The following is a 12,955-nucleotide window of genomic DNA, read 5'->3' as shown; positions in this document are numbered from 1 at the left end:
AAAAGAGAAGACAGAATTGAAGGATATGTGGGAGGACATTTCCCATGAAAAGAGCCTCAGCAAGAAGTTGTACAGTTTCAGTCTGAAGATGTTGTCGCATCGAGAAATCGGAGCGTACGAATGTTCTGACCGGTTGTCTTCAGCAAGTCTCTATGCCAAGTCCAGGAGTATCGTTTGGGCGAGTCTTGGTCTTGCAGCAACGCGTAATAGAGTTCTCAAACCTGTGCGGGAAATTGAGTATTTGGCGGAAAAGGAGCCAAACAGTACCGACATTTTGAAGACAAACATGTTGGATACATATTATCCAAATCGAAGCAGTCACCTCGAGAATGTTTGTCTGTATGAGGTTCTGCAAAATTACATATTCAAGAGGAACATCAAAGAAGATACTGAGAAAGGAGTGTATGCTGTAATAGGAAGTGAGGGATGTCTGGTCAAGCAAAGAAAATGCCACTTGGTAAACCATCGAAAATTGAGTGGCGAATCTCCTGAAAAAAAGGAGTTTTTCTATTTAGCACTTTTGCAACTTTTCAAGCCTTGGCGTGCAGAAGAGGAACTGCTTGGAGATTTCCTCTGTTACGAAGACTCTTTCAATGCCGCCAAGGAGACCATAGAATGTCCTGCTTTTCCCAAATATGTAGAAATGTTGAATGCGGAAATTGAGCAGGAAGCAACGATTGCAGCCGAGATTGCCAGAGACAGTTCTCAGGACAGTCAGAGTTCTGCTTCATTGAGTCAGGATCCACTAGGAGGACCTGTTATCGAAAATGAAGCTGCCACTGCCATGAATGAAGTGGAAAGAGCCATGGCACATGCTCAGGAGGATGCGGTTAACTTAGAAGAGTTGGAAAGACAACTCAACGTTGAGCAGAGGAAAATATATGACGAAGTTACCATGCAAATTGATCATGGATTAAGTCATGATAAGAAAGAGTGCTCATGTACGTCGTTGAAGCCTGTCCGACTGTACGTGAGTGGAGAAGCGGGAACTGGAAAAAGTTTCCTCATTAAAGCAATTTCATGCTATTTGCAGGAAAGGACAGAGTCATCGCTGTCTTGTGTTGTCACTGCTCCAACTGGACTGGCAGCACATAATATTAAAGGGATTACTTTACATCGTTTACTGATGCTGCCAGTGGAGCATGACAACAAATTACAATATCACAAGCTATCTGGAGATGCTTGTTTTGAAGTTTCAAGAATCTTGAGGAAAATGAAACTTCTTATCATTGACGAAGTAAGCATGGTTTCCAATGTCATGCTTGCCTTTGTGCATTTGAGGATGCAAGAAGTTCTCAAAACAGAGTATGATGTGTTATTTGGTGGCAAACACATCATTGTTTTCGGAGATCTTCTGCAGCTGACACCAGTGAAAGGGCAACCTGTGTTCAAAATGCTCACGCATGAAGATACCAGGAAGTGCCTAGGCAGCATTGGCAACGTCAATATATGGTTAAACTTCAATTATGCTGAACTGCATGAAAATATGCGTCAGGCGAAGGATGAAGTTTACAAGACTATTCTACAAGATGTTAGAATTGGAAAAGTGACCGAGCATGGGAAAGAAGCTTTACATGCACGATTACTGTCAAATTTATATCCAGAACAAGATGTTGTGCCTGAGAATATTTTTCAGAAAATTACTGAGAAGAAATCTGGAATATGTTTGATGCCAACTCTTGCAGAATGTGCCAAATTTAACAACAAAATGTTGCATTTAGAAAAGCAAGAGATTGTGAAACTGGAAGCTATTGATAGAGTAGAGCATATGGGATCAACAATTATTTTGTCTGAGAATCTGAAAACAAAATTGGATTCATTAGAGAAGAGTATATCTAAAACTGCAGGTTTTGAAAAGACTCTGAATGTGTGCTTGAACTGCCGTATAATTTTAAGAAGGAATTTACATGTTGAAAGAGGTCTGGTAAATGGATCAATGGGTAATGTTGTTGATTTTGTGAAATACAGAAATAGAGATGGAATTGAATTTTTAAAAATTAAATTTGATGGCATTGAGGAAGTACAGCTAATTGCTCGTTGTTCTGCTAGATTTTTGCTTGTAAAAGACTTATATGTTCGCCGTAAGCAGTTTCCTGTTTGCTTGGCATATGCGGTGACAATCCATAAATCGCAAGGTTTAAGTGTAGACAGTGCATTGGTGAATATTGGCAGTTCTGTGTTCAAGGAGGGTATGGCATATGTGGCATTGTCACGAGTTAGAACTTTATCGGGATTGTACTTGATTGAGTGTGATGTCACAAACATTTGTGCGGATCTAGATTGTGTTAAGGAATACAATAGGTTAAGAAGAGAGTATGCGCCACATTTGCCTCAGTATCCTTTGTTTGAGAAACGTGTGGTAGGCCGGAAACGAAGAAATGAGAACAATACTGGGGAGGTTGTAGCAAAAAGACAAAAAGTCAATGAACCTAAAATTACAAGCAGAAACAAAAAGGATTCTGTTGAAGATGTTGTTGGTTTTCAGTTTGAAAACAGTTCTGGTGTCAACTGCTATGCTAATGTAGTGGTTAATGTTTTGTTTTCTCTAAAAAATGTAAAAGAAGAGATTGTGGTCAATTCTGATCAAAGATTTTGCAGTTTGTTAAATTCTGTGTTAGAGAAATGTAGCACTGATAGAAAAAACATAGAAAGTGTGTCTGAAATTCGAAATCTGTTAGACAGATGTTCAGGCCAAACACAATTCTCTCAAAATATTCAGCAAGATTGTCAGGAGTTTTTAATGTATATGCTTGATGTATTACATGCTGAAGGTGTAGATGTAGATCAGCTGTTTGGGCTTTCTTATCAATGGCAGCATGACTGCGAGAACTGTATGGTATCAAGTACTACTAGTGTAGACTCAGAAAGATTTATATATTTAACTTTGCCAGACAGTAAATCAGTCTCCTTTAATAAGCTAGTAAAAGCAGCTGATCACAACATGGAGTGTAGCCAATGTAAATCTGAAATGATGTCCACATTATTTATACGAACATATGGCCAGTATGTCATTTTAATGTTCCAACGATGTAGGCCTGATGGAACAAAATTGACAACTTTAATTAAAAATTTTGTAGCTTCGCAGTTGTCAATATCAGGAAGGACTTTTGTAACTGCAGCAATTATATATCATGACGGCCCTTCAATAACATCAGGACATTACACAGCTTATTTAAAGTCTAGAAATGGCTGGTCATTCTGCAATGATTCTGTTTTAATTTTCAAAAAAAAATTGCCGTATGACCTTAAAAACTCTTACCAGGTGTTTTTAAAACCAAAATTTTAGGGAAATAATCTCGGGATGTGCTCTGTGGAATTTCAAGAAGTTCTAATGGCTCCTACACAATTTGGCCTTGAGGATAAGTGTAGTTCAGAGACATAACTTCTAACCATAGGACTGGACGTCATGGAGAAATACGTGCACTTTCAATGAGTTCAGAAAAACTGTTTCTTTTTATAAGCTAATTGAAGCAGCCAATCAAAACATGGAGTAGAGGGAATGTAAGTCTGCAATGCTGTCTACTGTTTTACATTGCTTTGTGATTAAAAGTGATGTAGAGAATTAAATAATTGTAGTAGTCATAGAGGTAGTGTAAGTCTGCTTCATAGTAAGCAGTATCAGTGTCATAGGAAATGTAGAACATGACTGAGCAAGAAGGGGAAGATATTACTATTCCAGGATTGTGAAAATGATCTTCAACATTTTAATTCTGAAAGTTGCGGAAATGCCAAATGACGGGATTGGCTTACAAGAAATCCAAGAGTTATAAATGGCTCTGACCAGATTTGGCCTTGTGGAAAATTGTGGTAGAGAGCAAGAAGTCATTTATTGCATGTAACGTGTTTTTAAAAACGATGGAGATTTTCTTTCAGAAAGTGGCGGGCTGAAAGTAATAACAGCACAAAAGAGTGTAAGCTGTTCATAGGACATCCTTGGACGTCATGGAAAGTAAGTTAACTTTAAGGAGTTCTGAATTTTGATTTCTGATGTTGTATGGGTTTTTTAAACACAATCATTTTGATTGTGTTTTTTTTCCCCGCTGTTACATGATGAATACCTTCAAGTCACTGTTTTTAGTGAAATTTGATACATTCTGATAACAGCAAAAATAAACCATTTAACATGTATAATTAATGTTCTACTTTTTGTACTTATGATATACATTTAGAAATGTGAGGTAGATATGGAGAAACTGAGGCTTCTGTAAGTGCCAAAGTTAATGCTTACAGTGCTGCACTTCTGGGTACTGTTTTTTTTTGAAAACTGAATAGGCCTCACCTTAAAGAAACCTCTTGAAAGGACACATCTTATTTGTATCCTGAAAGAATAATTTAAAATGTTAGACACAATTTTATGATGGCTTTACATCTTTTTTGCGCTGCTATTGCATCACTATTGTGAGACATCAGCAGTGCAAAAGATGCACCATGTTCCAAAATAGGCCTCACTTCATCAGCATCAAGATACTGTTTGTTTAAAATATATATCTTTAGGATTGTGTAGGGGACGTATAGCAGCAGAGGCTTCTGTAAATCTCAAAGTTTTTGAAAAAGTGTTTCTTCTTGAACCTTTTCCCTTGTCTTTTCAAATTTTTAAATACATGTTTTAATATGTTTGAAATGTTTCTTCTCTCTTTTACAGATTGAAAGTATGAAAAAATATTTGAAAAAGTTAACAAGAATTATAAGGTAAATGTTTTCTACTCTTTTAACCCGCAATCCACTGCTGATGATGTCATTGACTATGTCATGAATGATGTAATAAGTGGACATGACTTACTTCATTGGTAGGCCTTCACATGTATTAATGCATACACTGCTGCACTTCTGCGTACTGTTTCATATGCTGAACTACATCTGCACTATGAGATACCTAAGCAAAGGCAACACAGGTGATGTGATTTTGAAATGAGCAAAAGAAACTCCACGTTTTTCAATTACATTACTTGTGTTTTCTAAGTTTACGGATGACATTGTGCAGATGAACTTTAGGTCTGTCTATGGACACAGAAGAGGTCTGGCCGTTGTTCAAGAGTGAAGTGGACATGTTTTACTTCAATGGTAGGCCTTCACATGTATTATCTCCTCTGTATTCTTCAACAAGCATAAATTTGATATGCAACCCTAAGTAGGCCTCATCTTAAACAAAATTTTGGAGAGGACACACCTTATCGTCATCCTGAATCAATCATTTAATCTATCACATTTAACATCTATTAGTTCTACTGCTTCATTTCTTTAATCCTTACTTTCCTGCGTTTGCTACTTCTCTCATTCCTTTCTCTATTACTTAATTATTCTACTCCTTCCAGTATTTTTCTCAGTCCCTCTCTTCTCATACTTCTTCATTATTATTCACTCATTCTGTCTCTATTAATGTTACTGTTTCTGAATGATCTCAAAAATTTTTTAAAACAAGAACAGTAAGTATAAGGATAGGAAACAGACATTTATGTTACAAGAAAGACAGCTATAGGAAGTAAACAAAAGATACTGTTACTCGCAATCCACTGCTGATGATGTCACTGACCATGTCAAGAATGATATAATATGTGACATGATCAGAAGTGGATTGCGGGTAACAGTATGTTTTCTTTACTCCCTGTAGCTGTCTTTCTTTTAACATAACTGTCTGTTTCCTTCCCTTATACTTAATGTTCTTTTTTTAAAAAAATTTTTTTGGTTCGCTCCTGGTTCGCGTACCGGAGTGCGAACTGGAAGCGAACTAAAAGAAATAGAGATTGGCAGAGTTTCAAAAATTCTACCAATTTTTTTTATAATGGGGAGGTAGTTCTGAAAAGAACTTTTTTTTTGGTTTTTGTTGTTTTAAATTTTTTTTATTATTTTTCTGAACATTTTTTATATTTTTTTTGTTTTTTCTGAACATTTTGTAATTTTTTTGTTTTTTTGGGGGGGAGGGGGGAAACAAAAATGATTCATTGAGAAGGGCTCAACAGGAGCAACGAAAAAAAGAAGAATTTGTTTTTTGGGGCGTTTCGGGCAAACATGATTTTTGATAGCTCTCATTATAAGAGTAATGCTACTTTCTCGGTAGCAAAGTGTTTGGCTGCACCACACGCACACTTGCTTTACTTCCCCCATGTCCATTTGAATGTTCGGGATCACCTCCCTCGCCTCTGGTCCCGATACTTCTTTGACAGCAGATGTTCTCACCATTGCCAGGGGATTTTGCTGTTCATCACGAAGCTGGGCAGCACTATAATTATTTGGGTGCCACCTACTCATATGCCTGTGCATCGTATAATTGCCGAAGCTGTATTTCTTGTCAGTGCCCCTTGACAGTCGATCGTTGCAAATACGGCAAAACACATATCTGGCATTGACTTTTTTTTGCCCTGCTGGAAATTAAAAAAATTGCCAGATGTAGTTTTCTTTTCTATTGTACCTCCTGGGCTCCTCTGGCAAAAACTCAGGCTCTTCCTCCTCTTCCTCCTCTTCTTGATCTTCCTCTTCTTCAAACATTGGTTGAGCAGGTGGTCCTTTCTTCCCTTGAGGAGGTGGGGGTGGTGGTGGGGGAACACTAGCTGAAGCAACAATGGAAGCCATTTCTCTATAAAGTAAAAGGGTCTTTCTCTCACCAAGATGAAAGTCAGAGTGAGGAAAGAAGGAGGGGTTTTCATCATTTGGGAAAAACAATACTTCTCAACCAATGAAAAGTGTTATTTTTAGGTCACCTGACCTAGCCTTACATCATTATGAAACCAAAATTGAAATGAACCAATGAAAAGTTTTATTAACAAGTCACATGACCTCTCACGCTCATGTTACGCGCTGCGGAACGCGCCCCGGTTAGCTTCCGGGTCGCTAAGCTTCGCGCCCCGGTCCGCGCCCCGGGACACTTCCGGGTGCGCTAACGCTATACGTCACAAGACGCATTACGCGGCAACGCGATACGTCGCGCTTTCGCGACGCGCCCCGGTTAGCTTCCGGGTCGCTGAGCTTCGCGCCTCGGTCCGCGCCCCGGGAAACTTCCGGGTGCGCTAACGCAGTACGTCATAAGACGCATTACGCGGCAACGCGATACCGTCACTAAGTTGATTTTTTACCGGGTCGCGGCATCAAATTGAGCTAACGGGAAGCTTCCCGGTTCGCGGACCGGGAGCGAAACAAAAAAAATATTTAAAAAAAATTATTAATAAACATATAAAATATATTTTGGGATTTAAATAAGAATACATTTTATAGCTATAGATATTTGCTATTAAAAAACCATTGAAATTCACTGAAAAAACCATAGGTTATAAACCATATATAGTTAGGAATTAGCATTTAAAAAACCTTGAAAATTCACTGAAAAAACCATAGGTTATAGACCATATATAGTTAGGAATTAGCATTTAAAAAACCTTATTTTACTCACACAAAACCAATGAAATTCCATATATAGTTAGTTGTACTAACTATATATCACGCACCCGCAATCCACTGCTGATGATGTCACATATTACATCATTCATGACATGGTCAGTGACATCACTGATGACATCACTGATGACATCTCAAATGACATCACTGATGACATCACTGATGACATCTCAAATGACATCACTGATGACATCATTGATGACATCATACAGTGACTGTATTTTTCTGTAAAGTTAAAATATGTCTTACATATTTAAGAATGAGTGGATGTATAAGTGTCTGGATGAAGGATTTAGTAGGTGCATGACTGACTGTATGAGTGAGTGGTTAAATGTGTCTCACTGAGTGCATGGGTTAGTGACTAAACTGTCTTAATTTGTGCATCATTATGTCTGTTGTTCTGTAAACTGCTGCATGTGTTGATCAGTAGCTATATGAGTAACTATATGGGTTATTGATTGGTTGCCCAAGCATTTGTATGGGAGACTGAGTGTGTGTGTGGGTGGCTGGGAGGTGTATGACTCTGTGCATAGATGTATGGGTTCAAAAGTGCATGTGGAAACAGCTGTATGGGCGGTTGACTGTGTGCATGACTGTATTGGTGAGTGAATGGATATCTCAGTGCTACATGTCAAAGTAAGTACATATGTAAAATACAGTACATGTGAGAGTTGACATATATAAATAACTGTGCATAAGAGCCAGTGAATGTGTGAGTGGCTGTATGGATCATTGTGCTCTTGTATCCAGGATTGTATAAGTGAGTAAATATGTTTTAGTATATGTTTGAATAAGTAAGATGTGTATAACTTTATAGTTGTGAAAATGGAGGTGTGATTGATTCTTTGCATGACTGACTAGGTGTGTAAGTAACTCCATGGATGAGTGACAGTCTGTGAGTGTCTGTTTACACTGAGTGTATCTAAGGTTATATTAGAGTCTGAAGAGGTTCATCGTATTATCACATGAGTGATGTCATCAGTGATGTGATCAGTAATGTCAAATGAGATGTCATCAGTGATGTCATCAGTGATGTCATTTGAGATGTCATCAGTGATGTCATCAGTGATGTCATTTGAGATGTCATCAGTGATGTCATCAGTGATGTCATTTGAGATGTCATCAGTGATGTCATCAGTGATGCCATTTGAGATGTCATCAGTGATGTCATCAGTGATGTCACTGACCATGTCATGAATGATGTAATATGTGACATCATCAGCAGTGGATTGCGGGTGCGTGATATATAGTTAGTACAACTAACTATATATGGAATTTCATTGGTTTTGTGTGAGCAAAATAAGGTTTTTTAAATGCTAATTCCTAACTATATATGGTCTATAACCTATGGTTTTTTCAGTGAATATATATATATATATATTACCTACTGGCGGTCGCCAGTAGGTATATATAGTTAGGATTTTTTCTCTATGGGATTTTTGAAAATTCTATGTCTAATAACTTTGCCGTTTGTGGACGGAATTGGCTGAAATTTTCAGGAAAATGGCACATTTTGTTTCTGAGCAGCCTTTGAAAATTTGGGGGGGGTTCGTCAAGGGGGGGCCGAGAAAAAAGGGGGGTCCCAAAACGCGTTTTTCCCATGTTAATTTCCATAGGGCGGTTGGCCTCACTTTTAGCCCGAACGGCTGAATGGATTTGCACGAAACTTGGCAAAATTGTAGGGACTGGTAGCCCGATGTGCCTTTTGTAGGTCTCAATATATGTGCTCCAGTGGATTTTGAGAAATTAACGTTTAAAAAAAGATATATATCTGTAAGCGCGGACCGGGCAGCGGCCTAGGACGCGTACTTTTCGCGCAACGGAGCTTTGTGAAGCGAAGCTGATTGGTTCTCCGGCGTCTGTCAACATTCCAAACAGTCCGTAGTGGCCGCAAACAGTCCGTAGTGGCCGCCATCTTGTCTCTCGGTAGGATCGAGAGACAAGAGGAGGCCAAAGCGAAGGGGCAAATGACCATAAGGGGGAATAGTAGATCCTCGCTGACCCCCTAGGTTTGATGTGGAGGTTTTAAAAGGGCCCCGCGGGGCAAAAAAAAAAAATTATAATAATAATCTTACGGCTGAATGGATTTGCACGAAACTTGGCAAAATTGTAGGGACTGGTAGCCCGATGTGCCTTTGCTAGGTCTCAATATATGTGCTTCAGTGGATTTTGAGAAATTAACGTTCAAAAAAAGATATATATCTGTAACAGCGCACCGCTTCGCGTACTTTTCGCGTTACGGAGCTTTGCGAAGCGAAGCTGATTGGCTCTCCGGTGTCTGTAAACATTCCAAACAGTCCGTAGCGGCCGCCATCTTGTCTCTCGGTAGGATCGAGAGACAAGAGGAGGCCAAAGCGAAGGGGCAAATGACCATAAGGGGGCATAGTAGATCCTCGCTGATCCCCTAGGTTTGATGTGGAGGTTTTAAAAGGGCCCCGCGGGGCAAAAAAAATAAATAATAATAATAATCGAACGGCTGAATGGATTTGCACAAAACTTGGTAAAATATTAGGGACTGGTAGCCCGATGTGCCTTTGCTAGGTCTCAATATATGTGCTTCAGTGCATTTTGAGAAATTAACGTTCAAAAACAAGATATATATCTGTAACAGCGCTCCGCTTCGCGGAGATAAAATTATATCTGTATTACCTAGCTGTTGCTAACACCAGTTAGCGACGGCTAGTAGGAGATAGCGACCATCTTGGGCCCCACTTTGCATGTGAGTGATATTTATCACTAATGACATGCAAAGTGGGCATGCCAAGATGTTAGCGACTGGAAACAGTCGCTAACATCGCTATCTCCTATTATCAACTTTTGGAAATATTCGAGATAAGCGCGAATATCTCCAAAAAGTAACAGCTGCCCTGAGCAGTTCTTAGCCATGTTATCCTATGGGAGGTGGATAACATGGCTAAGAGGATTAGCTCAGTAATGCATGAATATCGCTGAGTTTTCAGCGATATTAATGCATTGCGGTCGGTTTTTATCGTATTTGCGATAAACTTTGATAATAGCAAGGTTTATCTGCGATAATTTCTGACGGTAAAAAAATCTTTGCAATGCATCGTTAGGGATAAATATCGCTTAACTTTGGTAATATGCCCCAACGTCTGTTAACGTTCGATTCGAAGGAAATCAGGAAGTGTTGAAAAACATTGTCTGCGCCATCTTGTCTTTTTTCAAATGCCACACTTTTGTCGTGCACGGCAGCCATTTTAGATGCCTTGACCAGACCCACTCTGTGCACGCTGTCGATCCTTAGCATGGCTCCCCACCCTCGCAAGCATCTCCCCCAGGCAGTGGTCACCCCCGCTCTCTGTCTTATGCATGGGTAATAAACCTCCCCCCATCTGCGCTGCTCTTTCCTGAGAATCACACCCTGTGCCCGCCCGACACCTCCCTTTCGCCCTATTCACTACTGCACCCTCTGACACTCCTTTTCCTCTGTGTCCGATTGTCCAGGCTGGTCCTAGGGTATCAGCTAGCCCTGCAGATGTAGTTTATGGCCACAGCTGTAAAGATTCACCCCTCTTCAAAGGAGTTATAGTAGATCAAGGCCCACACTCGATGAGATCCGTCACAGCAGAAGCGTTGCTATTATCTGAAAACCATCCTGTATTGTGATTTGGGAGGGGACCGAGCGTGAAGCGGAAGATTCCAGGGATGACTCTTTGTACATGAAAGTTTTTACAATTATGTGTCACATTAAAAATATATAGCACTCCGACAAAGTAGTAAGATTATAAAACTTTAATAATTTATAAATATATACAAGAAAACAAAAATAGTAATAACATATAAACATTTTTAGGGAAAAACAACGAAGTAGCGGTCGGCTGTGCGAATAGTCCCAACGCAGCACAACGTCCAGATTTCCGGCGTGGGGCGGGTCATCAGTAGCAAACTGTTGTGCGAATAGTTCCAAGGCAGCAGAACGCGCTGAAATCTAGATGACACGAAAGTGATGTCTAGTAAGTTGCCACCCAGCAAATAACGGCGTGGGGCGTCGCGGGGGGTGGGTCTTCAGTAGCAAACTGTTGTGCGAATAGTTCCAAGGCAGCAGAACGATGGCACCAAGGTGATGTCCAGTAAGTTGCCGCACTGGTTTTGGTATCCTACAATGCTGCTCCGAATAACGGCGTGGGGCGCCCCGGGGGAGGCGGCGTGAACGGGCCTCTCCAGGTGGAGTGTCATCTGTTGTAGTGGGGCGCCCCTTTACCGTTTCAGTTGCCATTCCGTCCGTTTTTGGTCCACTGTGTCAAAAGCCGCAATTCAGCTGAGTTGCGCCCACTCTTGCGGTGCAGCGATAGGCGGCTGTCACAGGACTCTCAAAATGGCGGCAGGCTCTTTCCTTTTTGGGCCTGGTCCACTGAAATGGCCCTGGGACACCTTGGAAATCGGACGCTTGTCTGCTAGGTCTTGGACCCCATTCTCGAAAGCGTCCCCTCCGCCTTGAGAATTCATCAAAAGTTTTGGGGGCCCCGACTCCTGCAGGCTTCTGGTGGGGAGCGGCTGCCATGATTGCTCGCGGAATGACTACGACGGAGCTACGAGATGGTGGTGCTCTCATGCTGACGCCAGCTTCAGTCTGAAACATCCAGAAACAAGGTGGGGCTTTCATCGTTTGGAAAAAAAAAAAGTTTTCATCCAATGAAAAGTGTTGTTTTTAGGTCATATGATCAAGCCTTCCATCATTAGGAAACCAAAAGTAAAATGAACCAATGAAAAGTTTTATAAACAAGTCACATGACCTGTTATGCGGCATAGGGTATAAAATGCGGAGAAAATACGTTGGCACGTGAGGCGGCGTCAGTAGCGGACCGATGTGCGAATAGGCCGAAGGCAACACAGCGCGCCAAGATCCGGATGGCACCGAGGTGGTGTCCAGCAAGTTGCAGCACTGGTGTGGCCATCCTACAATGTTGAAAGTCGGCGTGGGGCGCCCCGTTGGCCTGTGAGTTTGCGTCAGTAGCGGACCGATGTGCGAATAGGCCGAAGGCAGCACAACGCGCCAAGATCCGGATGGCACCGAGGTGGTGTCTAGTAAGTTGCCGCACTGGTGTGGCCATCCTACAATGCTGAAAGTCGGCGTGGGGCGCCCTGTTGGCCTGTGAGATGGTGTCAGTAGCGGACTGATGTGCGAATGGGGCCAAAGGCAGCGCAACAATATTTTCTGACTGACACCACAAGGCGCTGAGATGCCAAGATCCGGATGGCACCGAGGTGATGTCTAAGTTGCGGACTGATGTGCGAATGGGGCCAAAGGTAGCGTAACAATATTTTCTGTATGGAAGATACCACTAGGCGTTGAGATGCCAAGATTCGGATGGCACCGAGGTGATGTCTAGCAAGTTGCTGCACTGGTGTGGTCATCCTACAATGCTGAAACTCGGCGTGGGTCGCCCCATTAGCCTGTGAGATGGCGTCAGTAGCGGACCGATGTGCGAATAGGCCGAAGGCAGCACAACGCGCCAAGATCCGGATGTCACAGTGGTGGTTTCATAGTTGAGAGGCACTTCATCTGCAGTGGGGCGCCGAGATCCGGATGGCACCGAGGTGATGTCTA

Source organism: Lissotriton helveticus, chromosome 8 (assembly GCF_964261635.1).
Source record: "Lissotriton helveticus chromosome 8, aLisHel1.1, whole genome shotgun sequence".
NCBI classification, from domain to species: domain Eukaryota; kingdom Metazoa; phylum Chordata; class Amphibia; order Caudata; family Salamandridae; genus Lissotriton; species Lissotriton helveticus.
The sequence above is the reverse complement of the archived record's forward strand: the minus strand, read 5'-3'. Positions refer to the sequence as shown.